The following is a 23,438-nucleotide window of genomic DNA, read 5'->3' on the forward strand; positions in this document are numbered from 1 at the left end:
TGGTTTTGCGGTGTTCTGCCAAGACCAGTGTTGCCTCACCTCCCACAATACACTAAATCTTCTGAGACAAAGCAAAAAATATAAACCTTCCTCCACCCGAAAAATAAAATACTGAACAGAGAATTACTAGAAAAGCATGTAAAAGCAAGGGGGCTTGGAGTATGTTAGAAGGGTTAGAGAAGGAAGTTAGATTAAAAAAAACAAAATACAACATTCAAGTGAACCCCACAGCAGTTTTCATACATATCCTTTACAATCCCGTAGTGTTAATTTTTTTTTAAGAGCTCTCATTCATTCAAGCAGTTGTACAAGGATTTGTGATTCTGTGAACACGTGCTGTCCACCCCAGAACTGGGCTTTTGCACTGAACTTGGAAGGCCAAGAAGACATGCACAAGGCTCATCCCTGACTCAGCAGCCCACAGCTCTCTTCAGAACAAAAGCAGTCTCCAAACTTTCACCACCAGAAACTTTGTGTATGTCTAAAATGCCGCTTAATCTAGGTACATGGGATATATGATGTCTTCCAAAAGACACAGATGCTTCTGAAGAAGTCAGAAAAATTATTCAATAGAAACTGCTCTTCCCATCGCAAGTTCACTTTTTCCCTCATCGCCAAAAATGCAGAAAAAAACAGAATTATTTAAGAAATCCCTAGGAAGGGGAACTACGAGATTCATGGCAAAACACTTTTATAAAGTTTTCCAAGTGTAGTCCACCCATACATACAGAAACTTGCATAATATTTTCCATGGACATTCCCAATGACGTTTAGGATTATCCCATTTTTGATACATCTAATAACAACTGAAATTACCTATTATGGCTGGTATGAGCAAGATGACTCTAATCCAAATGTACTCAAGTATTAATTGCAGTATGAAGTCACTACAAAATAGACATATGTAGAGTTCGTCCATCAGCAAAATTAACTAAGAGAATAATACTTTACAAAGATATCCTGGGTATCCACAAAGGCACATTTTTCACCTTCCTCACAATTACAAATTCTTCATCTTCTCTCAAAACACAGAAAAGAACTTCCTCAATATCTGCAAATGGGTTACAGCAGCCTAACACATTCCCTTTTCTTTGTACTTCTGTTAAACGCATTCTACAAATATTAATGAAGTCTCAGCACTGCTGTAAGGCAGACAAATATCTACATACAGATGAACAGTCTTCTTGGTTGCCAATGTGCCATGCAAAATTTTAGATGTGCTTGCAAGCCTGCAGACACAGACCATTACCATGCCTGTCGCACAACATTCCTGAGCGCTGAACCTACACACGGGATTCATTTCAAAGCAATTTCACCCTCAGCCCCCTTTCTTTGCTCAATCCCTTAATGAACCATGAGCCAACCAGACCGTGTGAGCTAATTCAGTTTCAAGCAACAGGGATCTCTATAAACCAACACCACTTGCAATAGGTGCAATGGTTAAGCCTGTACCACAGAGACCGAGCAGAACGCTGCGAGGAATGAGCCAAGACAGGCAGCGCTGCCTCACAAAAACCACTGAGTCAAGCACTGTCTTCTTTCTGCAGCACCTACAAAAAAATGAAAAATGCAATCCAAAACATGCCCAAGATGCACAGCTGAGACCAGCACCTTTTCAGTGAACTTCAAAACAAGACTCTGTTCTCAAAATGGGCTGTAAAACTAACTTTTAAGTACTTTTTGAGCCAAGCCGTCTCAGTTATGACAAAGCGAATACAATTTTTTATTGTCTTGGAACCAGAATCAAGATTATAGGCTTTGTACTTCGCCTGTCGTTGCAGCAAGACTACTTTGAGCTGGCCCAAACCCTCAGAGTATCTGTGCAAGCTTAGTACCTGCACTGCAACTGCACAGGCTTAGCAGGACAGACTTCTTACCACACGTTGGCCGTGATCGCTCACAGGAGCAAGTTCAGTTTGCTCATTTGGCTACGTGGACCTCGTAAAGCTATGAACAAGCAGAAAACATTGAAGCTGGTAACCACCCAGTTAGGACAAAACCAGATCTCTGGAGGCAGCTTCACAATGTGCCAAACTCTAAAAAACTTATTAACATTATATACCAGCTCATGTTAAACAAATGTTATACAAATGTTATAATAATAAGTAAATAAAATATTAAGAAAGAGTATATAATCAAAAAGTAAACCCAACATTCTAGCTTATCCCATCAATTCATGCTGTTTGGTAGCAGCTTTCTTCAGGAACCAGGGAAGGCTCAGAGATAGGCTGAGCAGACAAGAGAGGCATGGGGCATCACTCCAGCAACACACCCCCAAAGCAAAGCTGGCCATGGTTCAGCATGTAATTCTGGCCTGAAGAAAGGCAAGGTTGTCCTTTGCCAGCACAGCACAGCACTCTACAAGATTTCAAGACCCTGTTCATCTCCATATTCCCTTGCTAAATCAATCATAAAGAAACATAACATCTCAACTTGCATCCTTTGTTCTCTGGCAAGGTCCCACTATCACAGTTCATTTGAAGGGGGGGGGGGGGGGGGAAATGTAACACCCCTCTCTTACTGCAGTCTCATGTCTCTCCAAACATTTTAGGCTATTGCTTGAACCCCCATTTCCAGGCACATGGCTGAATTAGAACAACCTGTTCAGGAAAGGAGATGCTTCCATTTAGCACTAGGTATGGCTGAAACCACCAACTAAGTATTTATCACACTATTAAATAAAAGCAGGAAGTCTAGAATTTACTGTTCATTACTTTATTTCTAAAGAAACTTTCAAAATACTAACCAAAGTAAATGCTTCAATGTGTGAACGTGTGTGATTTTAGAGAAGAGATTCCTCATCCCCAAGATCCTACCACCTCTTCTGGTGCTAGGAATTAGATTAATGGTGTTAAGGGCAAATTGTCCCTTCCCATGCCCCGACATCTCTGAAAGCCTAAATGGTGAGAAACAGCTTTTAAATCCCTTATTTAAATATTTTTTCATAACAAGAAAAGAAGAAAGACAGACATGTCCAAGACAATGGGGTTTGGTGAAACTTTTCGCCCAGATGGCTTCTGACAATGTGGCTCTTCCACTGAAGAAACACAAGAATGATCCCATTGACTGATCTCATGCCTGTTCTCAGCTAGAGGGAAAGTTTTTAGAACTAGAGGCTTGAGAACACACTTTCTCCATGTAGTTGCAATGATGAAAGCATTTGCTAACTTCTGCATGGATTAAATTATATTTAATTGCAGAGTTATCAATATTAGGACCTTCATTTACAGTTTAGACACCCCAAAAGATAGTCAGCTTTGCGAGTCACTTTAAATTCAATCTTGAAGGTGATGAAATAAAATAGAGGGATGGTAAGAGTTCCCAATACCAAGTAACCATGAGGCTGGATGAAGAAAAGAATGAACAAGGCAGTGACCTCAAAGGTAAACATTCCTCACAGACATCAGCTGCTGCACAACCAAAGAGGGGAGGGATGGCTTCCTCCTCTTTGAGGATGTCTCTTGTTTTTAAGATTCTTAGCTAGCCAGAAATACTGGACAGATTTATTTGCACACCTAGATGATAAAGTACAACTACAAAATGATAGATTTCCATTCATCTCTATTACCAAGAATTTTTTGACAGTAGAAATGGGACAACAGAGGAAAAAAAATTTCTGCTTTATGCATGAGTTTTCTCAGTCTTGATTGCAATGCTGGGAGAAAGGGGTGGGGATGAGTCTGTAATGCTTTTCCTATCAAGCTTACACCCACTTGACACTCTTTCCTCTTAAAGGAACAACTTAATTACCTGGCTCTGTGCTACTTGTGCCCACTGGGTGGAACCAGGAACTGACAGCACCTTACAGTGCCACTCATGCCCAGAACAGACTCATACTGGTCTTCCTTCTTTTTCATTCTGCTATTGCACAATTCTCAGTCTCTCAAGTGCTGTAAAGTTACAACAAAGCTTTGAGGATCAGAGACTTAGGCTAACTTCACAGAATCTTGCTGGAAAATATACTCAGAATTTCTGAAGGTTAAGATAAATGCTCTTTCAAACACCAATCCTTCCACTTAACTGATGCAAAAGTAATTATCCAAATGTTTGGCTAAAAGTTGTTACTAAAGACCATCAAAATGATCCCGGAGTGAAAACTAAACCCAAAAGTTTCCCTAAATCCACAGATGTGCTATTTCAGAGAGTAGGGGTACTCAAACCTGATTAAAGGTTTCCCAGAGGACACAATAAAGGTCATTTCTGAGAGATCACCTCATGATAATGGAAAACAAAACTGAAAGGAGCAGACAGAACAGCAAGAAACCAGCATAACAAAGATCTAATTTTGGTCACTAGCAAGGTATTTTTTCAGCTACCAACCACGATCCTGTAATCAGGACACTGATGGGTCAAATTGCCTTTTGGGAATACAGCTGCCTGAAGTGGGAATGCTGGCATTACTGTAGACAGCTTACTGCTTCTACAGTGATTGGAAGAAAAAAACTGAACAATTCTATGAAGAAAGAGTCTGTTCTTATACAGACTTTTCAAACCAATAAATAACCCATGAAATATGAAAACAAATATGTTCCTGTTATCTGCTCGGACCAGCAAGGGGCATGGAGAGACCACACTCTGCAGAAACACCCCGAAGTGAGACTCTGCAAGCTCCTGGGGTCAAGTATAGCTTCATACTGCATGAAAATACTCTTTAGAGCAGATACAGTTCTCCAGCTCCTTCATCCAAAATGCTCATGGGTTTTATAAGACTCCAGTGGACTGCCTCTTAAAACAGTGTAATGAAATCTTGCAAACACTTACCTAATCTGAATCATTTGATTTTAAGCCTGACAGTCAGCCAACTCTATTTAAAGAGCATCTTTCACAGTAAAAAAAAAAAAAAAAAAAAAAAAAGCCAAAAAAAACCCACCAGCAGAAAGCCATTGGCTTTGAACTGCAGAAGGTTCAGTGATGGTGGAAGGCTGAAAATTTCTACCTTCTACCTCTCAGGCTCAAGGGAGCTTCTTCCCACATGCCTGCAGGTTCTCCCCCAAGGTTATAAAGTCTTTTCTGCAGCCCTTCCTGAAAGAAGGACCTCAGCTGATAATCACCTGTGTTCTGTGCAAACTTACAACCATGTAGACTTTTGTTCAGAATTGTCACTTATCCTACAGAGCTATTGGGACAGTAGGGTAGCCATGTCCAGAGTTTCATAAAGTAGTTAAGAAGACTCAAAGTATTCAGCTGGCTTTCAAATAATAAGAAAAGCTATTAATACTCATCCAGTAAAGAGCTCTAATACAACATGACAATTATTCAAAGGCAAATTACAAATAAAATAAATAAAGAAAAAGGCCAAACACACAGGTCTACTTATCTAAAGTCAGCATTATGGCCTTTTCTGATCAACAATAACTTAGCCTGCAAGATGATCTAGAAGCTTCTGGAGTAAAGTATCTCTTCTTAGACACTGCAATTTATAAAATCATAGTTTTATAAATTTGAGTAATAAAGGGCTTCTGTCAGAAGACAAATAATGAGAAAGTGGAGGCCAGAACTAGAGATGCAAATGTCACATGATTTACTTTGTGTGGGGCTTATTGCCAAAACACACTTTACTCCCTGGATAAAACTTCTACTCATATCAAAACCATGATATTAATAACCACTTCTCTCATCCACCACAGTACTTTCAGAACATGCATTTGCTGTGAAGGTTCCAGGGAATGGAGGCACACAAACCCACAGCCTACTTCTGAAAACCTTTGGAAGCAGCAGCCCCCCTTTATATTACACAGCCCTGCTATCTCAGCAACTTTTCTCTGAGAGTTGAAGAAGGAAAGAACATACGTAAAATTAAGAAAGTCTGCCCAACCTTAAGGAAATTCAAACCCTTTCAAAACAATCTGCACTCCCTTCAGATCTCCCCTTCACAGTTGTGCAGCTCTTTTAAGACTGCCATACATGATAATAAAAGCTGCATCTTAACACACCTGGATTTCCAAAGTGCTTATTCTCAAGTTTGGTATTACTTTCTACATGAAATCTAAGTTTATTCTCCCAAGCCTGCATTTAAAAAACACCCTATGTTCCCTTAGACCTGGTGCTAGACATTTCACAAGGAGGAAGGGGGGGTGAAGCCAGCTTTTCATCCCACTCCACATGGAACTTGTGGAGTTTAGATAAATGAGAAAAAACACAGCAGCTTCAAATGTTATGCAAGTGTTCAAAAGCAGTTTCACCAATCAATCCTGCATAACACAGAAAATCATGACAAATAGGAACAGGGCAGCTGTCAACCATATGGTGAAATGGAAGGTTCTAGTTTGATTCTAGAGAACACTCAGCTGCCAGTTATTCCCTTTTCAAACTTCACCTTGGCTTTCCAAAGGGAGCTGCAAGATGAATTCAGTACTGGATTCAGCCTCCAGATATAAACATTTTGACTGCAAAATTCTGTATTATATAGCCATGAGCTACTGCAAAAAGATTTCAAGGCCCTTTCTCCTACGGCATCTTATTAACAAAAAAATAAACCTCATCTCTCTTCCTATAATACCACTGACCCAAGAAAACAAGAGTTTTCCACTTTGGCTTGTAAATTCCAGCCCAACAATGACTTAAGAGTTCCTAGAAGCTTTAAGTAGTCAGTAGTATCCAACAACATAAGGTTTATTGACTGGTAACTTTTTAAATCCTAAATCCTGCTGCCATTCTTTTCCTGACCTTGCAGATTTTCACTGCTGAACAGAAAAATTCTTCCTCTTCTGTAACTGTAACTGCTACCTTGTTATAACTATGAGTTCTCCTGTCAATCTTCACACCCCATTCCTAGCTTAAAACTCCTAGCTTAAAACAGAAATCAGTAGCTATCAACTCCCAAATCATACTCTTTACATTATAGCACCACAAACCCCTGTTTCATTAAACTCTATTTATTATACCTTGATTTCAGTTAAGTTTGGAACAACTGAATGTGTTAATACACAAATATCCATACAGAATAACAACCATGAGTAAACAAGAAATGGATTTTGCAAGAAAACCAACAAACAAAAGAAGTCAGGCACCATTAGTACTTTGATTTCAAAGGAAACAATGCAGATTAAGCAAAGGCAGCAACACATTGAGAGTAGCAACAGACTTTGACCAAATAGGTAGAGTTTTTGGGTGGGAAAAATAGGTCTTTCCATTGATATGTTCAGAATCTCAAATACTGCTGTGTCCAGGTAGTGCTCAAGAGAAAAGATGACACCCAGAGCAGATATCAGTTTCTTGAACACGAGCACTTGATGGACTTTTTGATACCACTGCCTAGTGAAAACCTCCCCAAAGGGTGGGCAACCAATCCCACCTCGCTTGTGATCAACAGCTGGGGCCAGACAATGTATTTGTTAGTACCAAAAAAGCATTTATTCCCTCCCTCTTTTCTCTTAGCTCAGTATAGTATTTGGTCTTAAAAGAATAGTTCTAGATTATTCTCAAACTATTAATTCACTGTATTTTGTGTTTTATCTATACCACCATTACCACATATCAGGATAGCTTGCAGCTCTCATGTTCTTGACAGACTAATAACATACCAAGTTGCAAAACTAAAGCAGTTCAGAGGAACTCATATAAACAGAGAGTAAAGAAAGAGTGAGCAGCAGTTTATGGTGCTTGTGCTGGGTCCCAGTATTAGATACTTACATAATTTTTCCCCCTGTTTTGCTAAAACTGACAAGCAGAAGGAGCACTGCTACACTGCAGAACATTATACAGATTCATACTTCACATAAAAATATAAAAGCATGCACCCAGCATCCACAACATGCTGATTATTTCTCTTTTTTTAAGCAATCATCTGTGCTGTATAGTTATAAATAACACTTCAGCAGAATCACGAGTGTGCACAAGCACACATAAGCTGAGTTTAAGATCATTACTATTTAGTTTTAGAGGAAGAAGTATAACTAATAGGAACAGGGAAACTCGGTTTTGCTTCATTTGGCTTTGGATACAGAAGCATTTTGCCACAAAACCCACAGAAGACTTCCAAACCTGAGTAGGAAAAACATTTCCACATACCACAAGAAAAAGTTTACTGAATCAAAACATTCCATGTCCAACAGCAGTTAACAGCATATGGAAAGAGTAAAACAAACAAACAGGTTGGGGAAAACATACCATGACACCACACACCTCACTAACAACCAGGAACAGACAAGCAGGAGGAGCAGAACTCTAAGCCTCATTTCTTGTTTTCTGTACAACCAGGAGACCAGCAGAAGAAAACATCTGACTGAGGTATTTAGGGAAATTATAGAGGAAAAGACTCTCTGCAAGTTGGTGAGCTGGGTCTTTTCCTTTTCTAAACGGAGCAAATAGACATGATCAAACCTCGGAATTTTACATCCCAAAGTAGCAAATAAAAGTGTTTGTCATATGCTGCCATGGCGTCCCTGTGGCTCCTGCACTTCAAGACCTGACCTGGCCAACTGCTCCACTGCTGGCTGAGCCAACAGCCATGGACATACTGTGCCTCTCCCCAGCTGCAGACTCATTCCACCACACCATCTCATCAAGTAAAGAGCCATTTTACTGGGCCCTGTGTGTTTTAAAGAAGAGGGTAATGACAACTGAACTCATAACAGTCCTGAACTTGCAGCTAATCATCAAACACACCAAGGTCATGTAACGATTCTTGCAAATACAGGAAAGGAGCCCTTGTATAACAGGATGTGCAGCTAACTCCATTACCTGAAATTTTACTGTCACTGAGAAGCCCCTTACAAATGGACAAATTGCTTAAATTCTTCTGGTATAAGACATCTTCTGAAAGATGTACTGGAACAAATATTTTGGAGAACAAAACCACTCTGATATCTGTTAATCAAGCAGTTGTAATAAAAGTCTTCAAACCAAGTCTAACCTATTTCACCATGTTAAAGTTGGAGTAAATGACTAAAACAGTCAAAAGATTCCTTGACTATCATACACAGTATATTCATCAAACACACTTCAGAAACTCAAATATTAGAGAATACACATAATATACACAGACAGAAACTTCACATGTCAAAGTAGATTGTATAAGCAAGTTTTCTGAAATACAGATCTTTCATTTTATGTTAGAACTAATAGTAAGGTGAAGCCATGAGATTTGCACACTAATTTTCACAGAACTCTGGCCTCTTTGAATTCAAAGTCTGAACTCAAATTTCTAAATTACGATTCAAAGAGACTGGTTCTCTAAGTCTTACCAGATGCTACCATAAGAAACTACTTCCATATTGATTTAAAGAGCTTATAAAACTCTTCCCAAGATTTTAAGGTATTAAAATCTGTAAGGAATTTGTTGAGGGAAAAAAACCCCGAACAAAATGCTGTTCATTTTATAAAAAGCAGAAACAATGACACAATTACCTTGTATTAAAACCAGGCTTATGGAGATGATGTTATTGTTTTCATTCAGAAAGGTTATTTCATCTTTACCAGAAAAGTACCGTGAAACTACCAAATGCAAAAGGGATTATTTTGTGTCCTGCTGTGGCCTGGAGAGATCCACAAAGCATGAAAGAGACTCTTGTTAAGCACAGGCAGGCTCTGTCCTAATGGGTCACAGAAGCAGAAGCTGTGCAAATGCAGTATAATACAAGCTGAACAGACCAGTTGGGTGTTGGGGTAAGAAAAAGAAGAATGATGTCAACAGCTTTGATTTATTTTTTCTCTGCCTGGCAATAAAATGACCCTACTGAGTGGCACCAGAAGCTCTCTACAAAAAACCCAAAAAAGCCCCAAAAAAACCAAAACAGGAAGCACTCAAGAGCAAGTATATACCCTGGAAGGAGTCCTTCTGCATAACTTGCAGATTGCTCATTGCCAGAAAAAGATCATGAAAAGGTAAGTCACAAGAGGTTTTTTTGCAACTGGAAGAAGCCTGTTAAAGATGAAATTAAAACAGAATTATTAAGGTGCCCAGGAAGTTATAATACATTTAACAAACTGGTACATGTGGAAACACCCTTAATAGAACTTGTTGCTGTTGTTATTTTAAAACAGAATGAAAAGGAGTAAATTTAAGCATATGTACACATGCCCCCATATACGAAAACAAGGCCTGACCTGACAGCACTGCAAATTACCCAGCCAACAACAAATGTTAAAGCCACTAAATTCAACACTGAAAGAGTAGCTACAGAAAACTGCAGTCTAGCTCAACATCACAATAGGATTTCAGCCTCTAAATAAAAGGATGCTTACTTCAGAGATCTCGTTTAATTCCTTTCAGATTCAATGCTGCTGTGGGTCTGAGCTCTACAGAAAAGCAAGCAGCTACTTCTGTTACTCTCCCAAATCTCATCCTGCACTGATGGCCAAAATCACTTGTGAAACTAAACACATGTGCCTGGCAAAAACCACATACACAAAGGATTACACAGCTCCTGCCTTAGTCCAGCACAGAACACATGAAATTTAGAAAGCACACTATCCTAAATTCATATGTTCTATTCTGTGTACTCAGTTCACCTTTTTTTCCCCCGAAGAGAAAAATGCCCAGCCTACAATGATGTGTGTCACCTCTAAAGCAAAGTGCCTCAGGGAACAGGGTTGAAGTACAGAGAAGTTTTGGGGAAAGGTCTCAGGCAAGAGACAACCACAGCTCTAGGGGTTCTTCTGCTCCATCACACGCAACAGGGAATGGGAAAGTAACTGGGTCTCAGGATGACACTGTTTATGTAAGCATTTGGTTTCTGGCTTCTAATTATGCCTGTGATTCTTAGGAGTGTGGCTGTGCCACACATCACCCTTGGGGGCACGGGTACGGCCCCATCTTCCCTCTTGGGGAGATCAGGGGTGTTCAAAGATGAGGGCTCCAGGGACTGGGGTATGGCTGATCTCAGACATGGCACAACATTTCTGGTAAGACATCTGGGGTCACTCAGTGACTGACTGGCTGGGAAGCTGAGATATAGGGGGTAACGAAGTTGCACACAAGCTTAGTTTCATTTTGTTTTCCCTAGGTTTTTTTCAATCTTCTCTTTTTAAAAAAGCAAAATTTCTAGTACTATTTAAGTAAAATATGGCTTTTGTGATGTTAAAATCCTTTCAGTCTTTTAGGAACTCACCACAGGAGAAGGGTTAGACATGTCTACCTCAAACCCTGTGGAGAACTCCACATCCTGCCATAGCAATGCAAAATAGTCTCTAAGGCTTGCTTCTTCCTACAGACTCCAGTACAGATTACAAAGTCATCCCCCACACCAGGATCTCCTAGAGCTGGTCACGGGGCAGTCTTCACCTTCCACTTTTACAGCAGTCACATGCCACATGCTGCCCACACCTTCTCTTGCCAAATCCTCTTAGTGCAAGACCTGTTGATATTGCTCCAGGCTCACCTCTACAACCATTGTAATGCTGTACAATAGAACTTGTTTTCCCCAGAATTCCCTAGACAATGCTGGCAACACAAGAAGCCCTGAAGAGATGCAACTGTTGCATTAGCAACTTGGTGCACAAACACGGACCCAGAACACCAGCAAGGCAATAAAAGGACAAAAGCAAACACCGTAGTGTTTAAAGTCCTCTCCCTCAGAATAACCAGGCTTCAAGGAACAATCACCTGACATCTGAGAAAGCAATATCTGTGACAGCTATCCTTATCAAGAAGAGTTACTACACCACAATGGTATTTTCAGTCACGTCATTACACCACGATAAATGTTGAGAAATCATTTACAAAATTTTTTTCAGTACTAGAAGAAAGCATTCAGACATTACTATAATTATTATTATCATCCGTTGCTTAATCAGCATTACAACAACTCACACTTCCTTATACACACACCTGTAAGGGAAACAGGAAAAAATAAGAATATTTTATCTAGATTAAGAGTCTGTGCATCCTTCCTCTGTGATTAAGAAAATAAAATAAATCATACACATATGTGTGTGCACACATGCAACTAAGTGGCTGATCTGGAAAAATCTTACATTTCTAGTCAAGTGGAACTGAAGTCACTCTATTTGAAGCTTAACTACTCTGAGCTTGAGCCAAAATGTGTGGTGCTATATATTTTTTCTTTGCTAAACTAGAAGGAAGTTTTTCTGGCTTTTTGGCATTCTCATTTTTTCCCAGTTCACCCAACTTCTTCAATTCCAACATACTCTGGTGACCCAGGTACTCAAAAATTTAGGGCAGCAATAGTAACTCACATCCTCTTGTGAAATCAAGTACATGAGAAGCTTCAGATAAAATCTATATTAATAGGCATGGAATTCCACATTGGTTAAAAAGACTATTATTATGATCCAGAACATCAGAACCTGAAAAGATAGAACTGGAAAATGGATGAAATTACATGGCTGTGACATACTATTCTTTGGAAGAAGTAATCTGGTCTCATATCTTATATCTGTGAAAACTCCTAGGAGAAACAGCAACTGATTAACATCAGTTGGCTCATGGTGGAATCAAAAACTGTGGTATTGCAAAACTTTCTTTGAAATGCATTTGTTCCAGCTCTCTTCATTTTGCTTTTTGATTATGTTTATAATTATTCAGAAGGGTAGTCTGAGCATAAATTTCTCTAACACATTGCTGTGACTATATCCCACTATTCCCCCTTCCCATGGTATGTCAGTATCCCTATATTCCTTTCTAAGGGTCTTTGACTCTAGCATAATATTGACTTTCCCATCTGTAAGTGTATTATTAAATCCTTCCCCAAAAGTTGGGGGGAGGTTGGCTTCACCAGCCATTAGTTACATTATAAAGCAAGTGCTTCTGTTTTCTCTCCCTCAGAGAAGATGGAAACATACCAAAAACATCTACAAAACTATCTGGTTATCCTCCAAATCACTCCTTTCCTGCCAAGCACGGAGAAGCTCAGCAGCAAAGCAGCAGGTGTGCCAAAACCATTGTTCATCCTGACAGCCACCACAGTCTGCTTCCTTCGCTCCTCAGGCTGTTTGTCATGTTTCCCTGGCCTTAAACGGAGAACTCTTTAACCTGGAATTATCCTGTTTGGGTTTATAAGACAACTAAAACTTTGAGACCACTGTCACGAGTTATGCCTATGGGCAGAACTACATTATAAACTAACAACTTCAGAAAACTCCTGTATGTCCACTGCACCACTTCTCTGTCAAAAAAAACAAGAGGTTTCTTAACTGCCAATTAAAAAAAAAAAAAAAAAAGCCTCAGGCTTCTCTAACTCCACAAAGTTCAAATGTACTAGAAGAAGGACATAAAGGACATATCTCAGACAGGCATCATCTGAGAGTAACCCTATTAAATAACCAAAGGAACCCAAAATCTCAGGGCTACCACTGCAGTGAAGAGGGCACTTCTCTCTCTCCATGCAAGTGCTCTGGGGAGGGCAGTTCACACTTAGGCTCACAGAAGCAAACTCAGCCCACAACATTAGCACTTTTGGAAGGATGGCAAGAGGGGAGGAGAGTGCTTACTGTATTTGCTACTGGGTTAGTAACCTGAATCAGCTTATCAAGATGTTAGGGCAAGGAGAGTGGGACTTCCTCTTCCAGGTATGGATCAGATAAACCTTGCCTCTGCAGACTGTGATCAATACCTTTGTAATCCTGGTCTATTTTAAGCTGCCTGAGAATTTATTCCTTAAAAAAAAATTGGAATGCATTTGAACAAGCAGAACGTTTATTATTCTGAATGTTGAGTACTGAACACATACACAGATTAGTCCCCCCTCACCTCCTCTGATGACAAACTCTAGAACCAGATTTATCATTTTGTGGAACTAAAACCTCTGCTTAGTGTCACCAAATGTATCAAAATAGTGTGAAGTTTTGGGGTTTTTTCCTAAATCTATAAATTTAAATAAAAATGTACTTCTTGCTAAGCTGAAGCAGTGAGACGTATGGAATATAGTGATAGACTTCCAACAATCACAAAAAGATTACTAATTTTGGAAACAAGACACTTTACAGAAGGCAGAGGAGCAGGAAACCAGCTGAAGCAAGTTGACTTTTATAAATCAAAACATTAAAATAACAGAAAAGCTCTATCTACATTTAGTACCTCATTTCATTATCAACTTTCTAACACAGAATTCAACAAAGAGAAGGAAGGAAAACCACATCTAACTTACCAAAAAAACAGTCTAGCAAGCTTCTGACTAGGTAATATTTACACTGTAAAGTAAGTGGGACTGGAAATGAACTGGCAACATCCCTTCCAGCTGCGACAATCATGAAGGTGAGAAGAGATTGTGACTCACTTTATCTTCAAATTTATCACACATACTATTAGATAGAAGAACCTACGGTATTGTGGACCAGAGGCAGTTTATGGCTTAGAAAGTGCCTCTGCACACAGGTAGAACATCATAAATAAAATGTGCACATATGAAACACCACTTAACAGCAGGACTGGAATACTGAAAAGAAAACTCTCAACAAACTGAAGCAATATTCTTTCTCTGCATCTTAGAAACAAAGGCAAGCCACACTGAAAAGCAGAAATTTCTACCTTTCAATACCATACGTAGGAGAGAATTCCTATGACAACCTGGATTCAATTAAAAAAAAGTCATGTCGCAGCAGTGGCGACACTGAATTAAAACAGCAGATTTAAAAATCAGAAAGACCTACCTTCAGAAGCCACTTTCTGTTTATTGTGTGAACTCCACAGTGGTATTGCAACAAAAGCTGGATATCAGAGTGAGTTGGGAAAACTCTCAGAGCGCTCACTGCTAGAGTAACTGCTCTGAGTAATACTTGCACAGAGAAATTATTTAAGGGAGGAGGAAAGAGCTAGAATAGCGTGGGAGGGGACAACCTGCTGTTTCAAACAATAGGAAGCTGTTAAAACAAAAAACAAGGGCCTCCCTCAGCACAGGAAAGTCTCATTGGAAAAGCGCTGCCCCGCTGCCACCTACCAGGCAGGCAGCTCTGACAACAGAGATAAGGCCCGAGGCCCTGCCCCGCTTACCGACAACTCCCTTTGGAAACAGGGCCAGGCAAGACGGAGGAAGGTTTTCCAAACCCTTTTATAAAAGAGACCTGACTGGGGGAAGACAAGGCTGCAAGGGATGACTTCATTTTACAGCAGCAGCCTGCCTGTGCAAGGCAGGGTTGCCCTCAGTGTGACAAGTGATCTGGAGAGGTTGCTGCAAACTCTTCAGTTAAACATGAAGGATGTTTTCTCATGGGAGAGATTGATAACCAGGAGTGACACGTAACCATTTAACAGAAAAAAATGGAAAGAAATCAAAAAACGGCTTCAGTTTTGATCCCTCAGTTTAAAGCCCTGCAGTTGCAATGCAAATTTAAAAGCAGTTTTTCAAAGCACTATTATTGCAGGACAATTCCTGGAACCATCCCCTGTGGTTCAAAGCCATTGATACTGATCAAGGAAAAAAGAAGTTTGTTCAGAAAAACGGCTTCCTATCCCCAGCATTTCTACATAATTATTCCCAGATGCTCTTACAGCACAGCTTCAGGACACTGGTGCCGTCCACATTCAGCATCAATTTGTTCTTTTAACATGGTCACATTCAGGGTATGGACAGGGAGAGTTACTGTATGTCCAAGACCAAAATAACTCTAAAGAAAACTTTGGTTATGTTACAAAAAACTCCAATGCATACCATTGTCTTTCTGCTCTAGCACAATGTAATGCTAACAGAATCAGACTGAAATATAATGCTTTGGACCATACAAGGTATTGAAGATACTATCCCCACCGGGACCATTTACCTAATAGGAACAAACAATGCAAAAAGGAAGCCGTTGAAATACAATTAAATCAGTTCGCCTTAAGAACAATTCAGTCTTCCAGGACAGAAGGGGCTGAGCCAAGTTTTAACTATGGCTTTCCATAATGATAGACTTTTGGAGAGACAAAAATAGGAGAACAAGAAAGGAAAAATACAGCAAAGACACAATACCCTAAGCAGTGTTTTACCTCAGCATAGCTTCTACATAGCTTTTTTTTTTTTAAGATTTAGTGTGTGTAAATTTCAAATAAAATAATTTTCTAAAGTGCACTAACAGTGGCAAAAATTTGAAGGAAAAACAGACCAATGTTCAGTCATCATGCTGAGCTCAAAACCTGCTCCACAGTTGTGTGTGGTTAAAACAGCATGTTAACTCTGTAGCACTCTTTCCTCAAACAGCTTGTTTCAAGGAAGCCAAGACACTTAAAAACAGTTTGCAACACCAACACAGACTTTTTCCAGGCAAAAGCATATGCCAATCATGATTTTTAGCATATAAAAACAGTGACCAAGGCTTCCTTGTGTCTCATGCTATTACTGGGATCTGCAGGTTTTCTTTCAAAAAGCTGTACAAGTCTTACCAGAAGTTAGTAAATCCATTGTTCAAGTGGCATTATGTCCACGGCTCAATGACCTGAGTTTGGCAAGAGCCCTAGGAGAGAAAACACTGGTCTCTACACTCCCTTAGTCCTCCTCATTCCAAAGGACAAAGCATTTGCCTTCCCTCCTCAGAAAAAAAGACCACGTAGATCTCCCATGACTCCACTGACTTCCTTGCTGAGGTGATGCAGGCCAATGCTCATGAAATGGCAGAAGCATCCAAATCAATAATACCAAGAGTTTTGTAACACTGGTATTTACAAATTCCTATTTGCTTCAGCCTCAGTTTCCCTAAATTCAGAACTCCTTCTCGGCTTTTTGATAAAATGCTTCAGGTGACCACACATACTTGAGTAACTACTAGAAATATGGATCAAATTGTGGACATCTTCAAATACCTGCTTTATCATAATTTTGCACAGTCCCTCAGCACATGGATAGTGGAGACAGTTACAAGTCTACACAACACCCAGTTCTTCAATACTTCATTGCATGAAGAAAGCATGAAAATTGTTTCTAAATGCTCTCTTTAAGGAAAGATCAGTTCTGCTTCCATCACACCTAAAATTAAAACTTTTTAAAATCATACACCAGCAAAGGACGGGTAAGGGTTTTACTACTAAAACAAACCCCTTTGCATCAGACAGAAAATAAGATTTTGCTCTGCCCTGATGAGGGTCAAACAATTCAAATAGTAAGCAGGGCTCCACACCTTGAATAGAAGCAAGGGGACACATCCCCAACCTAAGCACAATGGCACTGCTGCACTTACTCAAGAGAGCTTTGCCAAACATACCAGCTAAGAATCTGACTCACTGCCATCAAACTAAGAAAGAATTCAGAGCAATTACCACATTTTTGCACAGAACAGGAAGAATAAAAAAAAAAAAATAAAAGGCATTTCAACTCTTCTAACATTTCATCTAAATTAGGACAGCACAGCAACCCTCAAGGAGTTCTGGTCAAGTACTGCAACCCCCAGGGCTACTGGGACCGACAACAATGCTAGCAATTACACAGCCATCCACAAAGCTACCTCAGACTGAAATGAGGGAGGAAAACCAGGCAAACTAAAGCAACAGAGACAAGCCCAAAATCTCTCCGCCTTCCTTGCTTTTCTGCTTTAGGTCAGAGATCAGCAATCTGAGAAGCAAATGTATTTGAAAATCTATTAGAAGCCTGTATGCCGACAGCGTAACGTTCATGGTTGGCAAGATAAAGAGATTGCCAAGGAAAATGACAAAAGCGTAAGTCAGAAAAAAATTGAAGAAACAAAGTATGGATGACAGAGCTGAAATAACCATTCTCTTAATACTGAAAACAGTTCTTTTCCCAGTGTCTGCAGAATCATGTGATTTCAGCTTCCTTCTGCTGTTGCAGATCCTGTAGCTTCTTATCCAGCAAAGGCTATGCTAGCTCTTCCCTTCACCTTTGAATAATTTTCCACCACAGCACTCCTACTCATAGAGCTGTAAATGTCAGCACATTTAGTACAGTTTAAATACCATAAGTTTGTCTACATGGAGAAGTTTGTCAGGAATAAATGCTACATGGTGAAGATGTAGTTTCTTCACTGCCAACAAAGAAGCTGGTTGCAGAAGTTCCTGCCCACCTTTCACAGAATCAGTTCTTCCTGTTCTCATCTGATGCTCTGTTCTGCAGATGGCAGCCTGTGTAGGACCACATTACAAATTGCCTCATGAAAACCATCTGGGTTTAAAAAAAAAACCAACCTGAAAATAAAAGTATGAAGTGGGCTACTTTTTTAATTTCAGTTATTCAGAATACAGAGCAGTCCTGCAGTATGCAGTTGTAACTGGCACAACACAACACAGACCAGCAAACTACAGGGGGTACAGGAGCACAGACACAGTAGTTACAGCAGCTCCTTTATGAGCTTTGCCACCAAAGCCAAGACACCATGTAAGATGTACTAGTAGATCCATTAATTCCTTGCACAGGTAACTCACAGCATGTTTTATGATACAGCTGTGCCAATGTGACAGCTGCTACCACGGTGGATCCGTTCACTGTCATGTGCTCCTTCTGCTCCCTTTATGCTAACACTGGTAAGTTTGCAAAATGACCTATTATAGGGCAGTAAGTTGGCAAAAAACAACTCTACCAATGAAAATATTTTTTTTCCATCAGCTATCTCTCTCAGAATGCAGAAAAGCAGGCCTGGTGAGCAGTGCTTCTTGACAGTGGCCTGAAGTTAGATCCTCCTACCCAGATAACAAAGCTGCCCCTCCATCTGCAGTCAGATGCCTGTGCGGCAATCACAGAGACTAAAGGTGCAGTGTAATTAAACTGTGGGAAACACCAGACTCTGTCAGTGTGTTTACTTTCCCCAGCCTCATGCTCCCACTGCTGCCGAGCATTGCACTGAGCTGTGAGCCGTTTGCATGAGCCACTTCAACCAAGGACACGCAGCTGAACAAGGAGACAGCAGGAGCACCCAGGCGAGACCCGGCCACCCGCCCTGCCCTGAAGCAGCCAGAGTGAAACTGCCGTAGGTGAACAACACACTGCACTCCAGGAAAGATCAGTTCAAAACAACTGCTGCCAAGTAAACCCCCTGCTTAATCTTTTCTAGCCTCTTTCCTTTAAGTAAGTACATTTTTCTAGGACAGTGGTTTGGAACTTACAGTATGCCTCCCCTGGACTTTTAAGAAGTCTGAAAACAGATGTTTGCCCCCTTCACTGAAAACCTTTGAGGTCAAAAAAGTTATGTGGATACAAACCAGTGACCAGCAACAATTTCTGTTTTGCAGGGTGAGGAGGGTTGAGAAGGTAGGTTGAGAAAAAGAAGTTCATGTTCCCACATCAGCACTGCAATTTGCAAGAGGAGGAGAAAAAAGCCAATAAAAAAGAAAATAATCTAACAAACTTTAAGGCAATGTGCTCAAACATATTGAGCAAATACATGTGCTGTACTGAGCTGAGCTTCTCCTTATGGCAAGACAACTTGAATACAGTCTGGGGAGGCAGGAGGCACACCAAAATCTTGATTTTACTTTGTCTGCACAGTTTACTGTGGTAGGGTGGACACAGCCTTAAAGCCAAATGGACCCATATAACAAAAACTAATAAAAATTCATACTGTTTTTTCTCTTACCATCTGAGCTATTCTTTTATTAAAATCAGGTAAACTGGAGCTATTCAAGTAGCTTGTAAATTACAAGATGAGCAAAAATCTTTTTTTGACATTTCTCAGTATTTCTAAATAACAACCAAGGATTGCTGTATTGGTAGCTATCAAAAGAGAATCAGATGATTCTCAGATGAGCCTCTAATGTGAGGCCAGAGTTTTTATGGGCTCCACCTTCCTTCAGCCTCCCAACTGTGTATTCTCATCCTTGTGCAGTCCTTTCCAACATGGCAACACAACAACCAGTTCAGGGTAAACAGCAACCAGAAGCCAAGTCAGTCCAAAGTCAGAGCTGTTCCTCAACGATCCCTACATAGCCCCACAAGTATTTTTTGTGGGGAGTGGCTTGCAGTGGTAGCACCAGTTAAATTATTTGAGAAGATGTGGTCTAAACTAAAATCTAAACTTGCTTTAAAAAGCAGCTTAGGAGCAATGAAGCGGAAAAGATTCCTTTGTATATGAAGTCGAGACTTTGGCTATCAAGAGTGCTACTGCTGTAATTCCATTCTGAACCTTATGCTTTGACAAATGAATCTGGCTCATTTGTACCCTTAAGAGCAGAAAGTTGGTATACACACTCAATATTTTCCAATTCACTGAAAAAGCTGTCGTCTTTCTTATATGTATGTGCTACAAAGCAGAGTGCTCCTCACTGAAACCAGTCTGTATTTTGGCATATGATTCAAACCAAAAAAAAAAAAAAAAAAAAAGTACTGGGAGAAAACGAAAGCATTAGAAACCTAAGCACATTACTGTGAACATATCCTGCTAGCAATTTGACTTACTCCATCCAGGAAATCTAACAAAGTGCTTTGAACTAGTTTTACCTGTAGCACTGGGAAGTCTGGGAGACTACAAGAGCCAGGCTTTAAAGCTTAACAAACACAAGAAGGAAGCAAAACACCACTCTTTACCAAGAGGTAACACCACAAATACCACAAATAACTGCACTTCTTGTTGCTACTACACTCCTAAACCCATAACAAAAGCAATTCTGTTGCATACTTATCCCCACTGACTGCCAACCACAGTGCACTGCATTTAATCCATCCTGCTTTTTGTAACTTCCACCTCAGTAAGTGGACCAAAGCCAAAAGAATGTTTTATAAATACCCTATCAAAAAGAGATGGTAAAAGGTCTTCTTTACCACAAGTAAGACACAGGGCTATAGATGCCTGTTAAACAAATAAAGCCCTAAATTAAATTTCTTGGTCAAAGCATTAGCACATTCTTTGAATAAGTGTAATGCCTTGCTGTGTCCAAAGCTATAGTCAAGTCTCCCATCACCTGTGCAGATGGGGAAGACAAACACACACAGTTTTATGCCCTAAAAGGCAAGGTACAAAATTGATTTCCTGTGGTTTAAATATAGTCTTGGGATATTCACAAATCAATTTATAGTTCAAGTAAGTTAGGAATCAGAAATCAACTTTTCCTATGTAAAGCACACACATGGCATTGGACCAGCATAACTGGAGTGATAAATCCATATCCACTTTTCCTAGAACTTAGACAATTTTGTTACCCTAAATTATGGCACCCAACCTGTAAGCTTTGAATCTTAGCAATACTGTGGTGCTTGACAAAAGGCTTGCAGGAAATCTTGAGAAAGGAGATTATGCAAGATTACTTCACCTTCCTGCATTAAATAAAACCAATGCTTTTTAGGCTGACATAAAAAAGGAGATGACAGGTTGAGGTGGAAGATTCTCTTTGGAAACTAACTTGCATCAGTGTGAAACTAAAAATCAAAGTAAGCTCACAAGAAAGTTCTCCCTACCTATATTCATTTGTCCCGTTTCATATTCTAATTCCTTGGCTTTATTAGTTTACTTTTGTATCACTTATTTAACAACAGAAAAAACAAGATCACAAGCCATGGTAATAGAGAAGGTAATGAGAATCATAAAATTCTATCTTACACAAATTCACATCCTGCACTAATTATTTTCTGTTGTGTCTTATTTTCGTCCCACGACTGAACCCTGGTAAAGTGACAGGCAGTCGGGATGTACGCACAGCACAGAGCTCCCGAGAGCGTTTAAATCTACGCCATGATATGGAAGAGCTGAAAACAAAAGTCAGTGATGCATGTGATTCCAGGAATCATCCCAATCATTGGTGGGGGAATCAGTATTTTAAAATAAATTTTTATTTGCAATTCATAAATGTAAGTCCTCTATGAAAATCTGCCATAAGAGAGGGGCAGTAACAGCATTTCTTAAGTCATCTATCTTTCCATCTTGAAACATGTTTTCATAACTCCATTAAAACAGCCATTATTTCTTAAAACTGCATGGACCTACAAAAGCTGTTTACAATCCAGTCACTTTTTCAATAGTATACACAACCACTTTATGATGGCTATTGTTTGTTTTACAGACCAGTGAAATTAAACTGGCTTAAGATGCTAAAATATGAACAAAGAAGGTAAGAAGAAGCTGATGACTTCCAGAGGAAACAATAAGCCACTTGGCAAAAATCTATGGAAAGTCACATCTGTCACAGTAATAGGTGCTGTAATGAAAAAATATACTTAGAAGTTAAAGAGATTTTCAGGTAGAAAAGTAATTGACCAGATTTCACCCTGTGGCCTAATCCTACTATGTCCTGGATTACCTACTTCACCTTAGCCTGGTGTCCTAATGCTGCAATACCCCACTGGACTACAAACCTGCTTCTGACAGGACACCCATATTCTCTGCATAAAGATGAAAAAAGTAGTAATTAAACACTAGGATAATGTGACAATCACCCAGAGAGGTTCCTCTCCACAAGATGTGAGGCACACACAAAGAACAAGTATACACAAATACACCTAAAGACTCCACTGGTCTTAAAGCCTGCTAGATTAACATACTTCACCCCTTTAAAAAGCCCACTGTTAATACATCAACTGGAATGATGCATTTTCAAGGATATAAGCCACTGTGGCCCATCCATCTATGCAGGATGCCCACTACAAAGAGCAATACAGAATACCAAGTAGTATATGAACATCAGCAGCTAAATTTAGAGAGCAAAAACATCATCCATTGCATACTGATTAGACTGAAATGCTATCAAGGCAATAGGAAAAAAGAAACCTGCAGAACGATGGATTCATAGGTGTGTATTCAAAACTAAAAATAGCACATCTCTTAACAAATACATACAGCCATACATAGGAGTATTTTTCTTCATTTTAACAAAGAGTTACTCCAGAACCCTGCTCTGCAGATTAAAAGACACTAAATCTGCTTTGGAATCTAATGCAGAAATTAGATGTGGTAGAGATGGGTCTTTCCAAATCGGGACTTCAAAGGGAAGCCTTAGCCTACATTTTTAGCATAAGAATACCAAAGAGACCTTTCTATAGTCAAGAGTTAACCTTGCTAAAGCCTGTGCTTTACTTTGCCACATCCTTCTGCTACCCAGAAAATTACAGAGGCCCTCCTGCCAACTTTATCTTCATGTGATAATTCCCTTAAGCAAGGAATATTTTTCAATGTTTATTTCTGCCAATTTTAACTTATCCGGTGAAAAGTGAATACATTAGGCCAGAAATTAGAACTTAAAATATACAAGTCAATTTATCATGAAGATTAAATGAATGTTCAAAGAAAGGTTTCAATGTCTCCTCTATCCTTATTAAGAAGAAAACAAACAAACAAAATACAAAACCAAAAGCCACAACCAAAGCCACAACCAATACTTTGCTTTTCTTCATCAGAACTACCAAATGCAATCCTGTGCATACAGATGTTTAAGTGGTGTAAATTCCACATGGGCTTGCACATTCCCCTCGAACTGGCAAAGGTTATGGTCTGTTTTCCATACAGGTAGGATATAATCTTCCACTGGCAAGGGAGGAAGAGCAGCCCTAAGACATCTTACACCCCTCCTGTACTGCAGACTTGGGTGTTTGGAACTGCCTTGATTTACCCAAGTATGACGAGTTAAATTAGCACAACATTTTCTACCAAGGACAACAAGGCACACAGCACAATCCATCACCACGAGAAACAGA

At 39.7% G+C, this 23,438-nt stretch overlaps 1 protein-coding gene across 13 annotated transcripts in view; it reads right to left on the reverse strand.

Moving 5' to 3' along the window:
- The window catches only part of USP54 (ubiquitin specific peptidase 54), a 91,074-nt gene that overhangs the window by 49,285 nt on the left and 18,351 nt on the right, over window positions 1-23,438 (reverse strand). Inside the window, exon 1 of one of the 13 annotated variants that reach the window (XM_051800750.1) lies at window positions 14,551-14,889. The exons of the other annotated variants lie outside the window; for them this stretch is intronic. The gene's annotated coding sequence lies outside the window, so the exon portion shown is untranslated. Of the gene's footprint in view, window positions 1-14,550; window positions 14,890-23,438 lie in introns of those variants that run through there. 13 annotated transcript variants of the gene reach the window in all.

The sequence above is a fragment of the Manacus candei genome, unplaced genomic scaffold (assembly GCF_025592945.1).
Source record: "Manacus candei isolate 608988 ecotype Guabito, Panama unplaced genomic scaffold, ASM2559294v1 h1tg000050l, whole genome shotgun sequence".
Lineage (NCBI taxonomy): Eukaryota > Metazoa > Chordata > Aves > Passeriformes > Pipridae > Manacus > Manacus candei.